At 41.9% G+C, this 5,233-nt stretch overlaps 1 non-coding gene across 1 annotated transcript; it reads left to right on the top strand.

Moving 5' to 3' along the window:
• Positions 1-3,260: 3,260 nt before the first annotated feature.
• LOC113458095 lies at positions 3,261-3,451 on the top strand. The gene has a single exon (XR_003378534.1). It is a non-coding gene; the product is annotated as a U2 spliceosomal RNA (small nuclear RNA).
• Positions 3,452-5,233: the final 1,782 nt, after the last annotated feature.

Below are 5,233 nucleotides of genomic sequence, written 5' to 3'. Positions count from 1 at the left end.
GGGAGTGATCCCCCATAGTCGCCATTAGGAAGGTGGCTTGGCAAGCAAGTTTTCCAGAGTGTTAAATGATGCAAGATGGGGGTTAGCATCAATAAAACACAGAGTTAAACAAAATAATCAGTGATCAGGTACTCCACATGAAAGTGAGTACATGAACTATTAAAGGCTTCTATTGCAAGTATCCAACAAAATACGATATGGTAGGTAAAATTTCCCAGATCACAAATCCATTTTATAACTCATGGTTCTGTGGCTTCAGGAAGCTGGTGGTGGACACATCCTACTTTGGACATTACATCTGGAACAGCAGTGCTGTGGCTAAAAACAGGCAGTTTGGTTTAAGCAGCTAGAACCGCAGGTTCCAGGTTGGAAGGTGGGAAACAGAGTGATGCTGATGGAGTCTTAAGAGATGGATCATAGTTAGAGGTGCAAGTATGCTGGCGGCCCAGGCATCATATGTGGGACAGTGAAGATGAGCTTGGTGGTTATGCTGGGATTATTAAAAGAGAAGAGACTGGGAAGGGAAACCAGGGGCACTTTTGTATGTACCTCCACACATCAGCACTTTGTACAAAACTCAGAAGAAACTTAAATCTAACAATAGTTTGTTACATTATTTCCAATAATGTTTTGTTAAATTTTAGCATATTTGTGTGTAAAATTTAAATCATATTTTCCCGGTGGTTGCATTTTCCCCACAAAGTTAACCAAGAAAAGGCATTAATGTCTTTGTTTATGAAAGCATTAGCTTGGTTAATATGAGGAGAGATGGCCTTTAGTATGCACATAGCACAACCCCCCATGACTGTGTTATATAAATTCAAGAAAATTCTGTTAGTCTCCTAATGTGAATGCGGCCTTGAATTTTAAACACAAGGTTTCCTATTAGTTTAATCCATGGCAACAGAAATTTTTCTCAAACCAAATAGTTCCAGAAGGATCTATTTTAGCAGCAACATCTGTGAACCATTCTAAAGAGTCGCAATAAAAAATAAAATCATATAATATCTGAAAAGAAATAAGAAGAGCCAAATTGGATTCCTCTCTGGAAAATGAGCTTCAAATTGTGTTCTAAGCCTACAGACTATTAGGGGGAGAAAGGTAAAAATCATACTTAAATTATTTAAAAACGGAGAGCGCCAGGCAAGTATGCCACCGAATACTAGATTTTGTTGAGGACATTTCCAATGTCAAGACAAATGTTGACATAAAAGGAGGTAGAACTAGGGAGAAAAGGGTGAAAGTTAACCCATCTGTCTGTCCACTCTCCTGACCTTCCCCCAGTTCATTTTATAGACTTTGTCTAGGTGAGGACACCAAAGCATAACTTTTGGCCTTATAATTTTCTTGTTTCCAAAATCTTATTGTTGTCTGCCCAGTGGATCTTGAAATCCAACCTAGAGAAATATCAAGAGCCTGACAATTTGGGGACTATATGGACTGCCTAGCTTGATCTCTTCTCCCATCCCCACTCCAACCCTCAATCTCAACCTCTTCCCTGCCTCTTTTCTCTGCCTTTTCCTTTATTAAAAAATAGTGATGTATTTTATTGGCTTAGCATATCCCAAATGCTATCACTTTTGACTGTTACCAATATAAAACATCATTAATGAAATATTTTACACACTCACTAGTAAACTTTCAAAACCCAATATATATTTTGCATGCATACGACATTTTGATTAACACCAGTGTATTTTGAGGGCCCGGGAGTCATCTGAGGCTGGCGGCCTTCGTGTTAAGTGCTTCTGCATTTATAAAATGAGAATCTAAAGCTTTTGAGAAATAGTTTAAATAATTTTTTTTAAGTTTTTCATCATAATAGAATATTCCTAACATAAAATGTATCAGTTCCTACAATTTAAGTGTACCATTCAGTGACATTAGGTCCCTCGCAACATTGCTGCAGCCGTTACCATGATCTATTTCCAGAGCTTTGGTCAGCCCTTGGTAACCTCTGTTCTACTTTCTGTCTCTACAGCTTTGTCATCTGTGAGCACCTCAGGGAAGCGAAGCCATGAAATACGTGTTGTTCTATATCTGGCTTATTTCATGGATTACACGTCTTCAATGTTCATCCATGTTTCTCTGCTTCTTGCGTGAGAGATTCCAGTTACCTGTACATTCACCATGCACAGAGCACATCAGTACTGCATTCACATTTGAAGACTAACAGTATTTTCCTGAATTTATGTACCACGGTCATAATTGTCATATTGCTCACACTGTACCTTCTTTTTGTATTTCTTTTCATACCTGACCAGCTCCAGACAGCTAAATCTTTCCTTTTCTCCAACACTATGACATGCAGAGTTCCTACCACGAACCTTGTTCCAAGTTGTGTCACAGTTGTATTGGGCAGCTCTGGGAGGTGGCAGAAAGATTCACACAGCCGTGCGTCCGGCAGCCCTCAGTTTCGAATACCGTCTCTGTGTCTTATTAGCTAAGTTGTCTCTGTAAATTCTTTAAACCTGGCTGATCTTCAGATTCCTTATCTTTAAAATGAAGACAGGCCCTCGTGTGCAGCGTTCCTCGGCGCTCTGTTTGGCACAGAAGCCTCGGCAGACACCAGTCCCATTTTTAGTGGACCTTAATCTCAAGCTTGCTTTCCAAATAAGTATATATCACTGCCAAAGGCTAGAAAAAAATGACTTACGTTATCCAACTGTTAAAGTCAATGAGATAAATAATACGTATGTAACAGTACACTTCCTAGCATGAAGGGCCTTAGTAAATGGCTCATCTGTTGTTATTGTTTAGAAGTATAAACTTCAAGAAGAAATGCTTTATGTATGATTCATCTTTGGATTTCTGCCAGTGTTCAGCAGTGTTTAGTTGATGTGCATCAAATGCTCATGGTATATGAATCTCCAAAGGGCTGGATGAGACTTTTGAGGTAGGAAATCTTAATCCCAGCTACCCAAACATGGCTGTAATGGTAGCACTTTCTTTCTTTTTCCCTTTCTTTTCTGTTCAATTTTGTTTTTGAGACAGAGTTCCTTTGTGTAGTCTTGGCTTTCTTGGAACACACTCTGTAGACCAGGTTGGCCTTGAAATCAGAGATTTGCCTGCCTCTGTCAAGTGCTGGGATTAAAGGTGTATACCACCACATCCAAGTGGTAGCGTTTATTTCTGAGAGAGTTAAAATGAAGAAGTACCGGTAAGCTTAGCAACCAACTTAACCCCCAAAGTGGCAAACGGAGCAGGACCCAGGAGAGAACAAGGGCTGGAGCTTCCTTTGGGGAAAATGAAGTGCATGCTTGACTTCTTGGCCTTTTGGCTGTGATCAAATGTATTATTTGTTCTTATCAATTTATCATGTGTTATGTCCTCGGTCCAAGGATAAAAACAAAACTTAAATGGTTTTTTTGGAGAAGAACGATGGAACGGAGCATGTCCATTCCACTGGTCGATCTGGCAATGTGATTTCTCCTCATATGGTACACACCCTCGGTGACCTTAAAAACAAGCAAGTAAATAAAGGATGGAAAACATAATTCTTTAGAACCAGTTTCAGCGTGGCTAGGCACAAAGTGCAGTTGTGTGAGGTGCAGTCACATCGTTGTGGACATCATCCTGGAGTTCTCAGATGCTATCCCGGCTAAACCATAGCTTTCTGCACTCTGTACCCGGCCGTTGGCCACTGCCCTTTGATAGTCTCGTTATAAGGAAAGAAGATGGGCTCTCAGTGATGAGCACTCCACCCTTCATTACCGCAGAAGGTTAAAACAGACAGGGAGAGGAAGGCATCGTGGCACACGCAGCCCATCACATGCAGAGTAAATGTGACTGAAACTCCGAGACAGGCGGCTCCTCGGCTGGGAAGCCAGCAATGAGTGTCAGGTCCTGTCTAGGAAGCAAGGGGAGGAGCAGTTTCCGAAGTCCCGGTCCGCCTCTGGGTATTAGAAGAGACACAGGCCAAGAAGTGAATTAAGGGAGGTGTCAGATCCACAGTCCAAGGGCAAATAGGAGACACTAGTCAGAAGACAGAGAAGATGGAGAATGAAAAGGCAATAAACGCAAGTCTCACATGTACATCCGACTCTCGTGGACATGTTTTAATGGCCTGTGGGGGGCTTCCTGCATCTCTCTAAGAGAGACAGACATCGTGCTCCAGGTAGACAAAGGAGGAAACAGATGAAGGAGGAAGTCTTTATGCCTCCCCTGGATCAGCTGGCACGTAGAAGAACTCAGGCTCATAAATCTCTCTGCCTGATTTCATCAGTGTAAAGCTATGTCTTGGGAGGAGAGAAGGAGAGATATTGGAACACATGAAACGTAAGAGGATTTGTCAAGATCCCATCCGCTTTCAGACGAGCCTGCTGGGGAAGGAAGGTGCCTAAGGAAAACAAAAAGGAAAAATCGAAACCCCAAAACTTTTCAGTTTAAAGTCATTAATCCCCAGTGTGTCCTCCATCTCCACCCATTCTTTTTATAAATGACCTTTGGCTGGACCAGTCCCTCGGCCTTTGGCTCCCCTTAGGACCAATTTTCTTATAATTTTCAGGTCTTTGTATATCAGAAAGATTCATTGAATAAATCCAGATATTGTTCTTATCCTTCTATGGTGACTCTCAAACTTGTTCCATAATCTTGTTCAAAGTCAAGTCTCTCTGGGGCACATATCTGAAAACTAAGGTTAACCCAATGAACAAAGCCAAATGAACTTTAATAAATCCTGTAGCTACTATAAAAAAAAATCAATTCTTTGACTACAAAGGACTGCACAACAGAGTACCTGCCTCCACAGCATAGCTGCATTATGGGTCACACCTGTAGGCACATAGGTAAGACCGTAGAGCCTCGAGCGATGCAGGCTGAGCAGGCAGTTGGAAAAGGGCCCTGTTATTTCTACAGTGAGACCAAGGAAGCAGTGATGTATGAGCATCTGTGGGTCCTTTGTTCTCGGACCTCACATTCCAACCTGGAATAGGAACTGCAGCTCTCACAGGGACTAAAGAATGACAAGCATGGTGAGACCCCATGCATCAGAAGTTAGAGGGTGATGATTGATAAACATGAATGTGATGATGACAGGGTTAGAGAAGAAACACCCAGAGTGGGAAACCTAACTTTGTTTTGCTCTTTTTAACTGGGCAAACAAACATACATGATCCCTAGTGTCACAATCCTAGCTTCTGCTGTTTCCCACTGTCAGCATCGTGGTCCTCACGATGTGGAGCCTCGGGACCAATCTGGGCCTTTGAACTGGTCATCTTTTCACTTCTCTGCG

The sequence above is a fragment of the Microtus ochrogaster genome, unplaced genomic scaffold (genome assembly GCF_000317375.1).
Source record: "Microtus ochrogaster isolate Prairie Vole_2 unplaced genomic scaffold, MicOch1.0 UNK2, whole genome shotgun sequence".
Classification (NCBI taxonomy): Eukaryota; Metazoa; Chordata; class Mammalia; order Rodentia; family Cricetidae; genus Microtus; species Microtus ochrogaster.
Note: the sequence above shows the minus strand (reverse complement) of the source record. Positions and strands in the feature narration are given on the sequence as shown.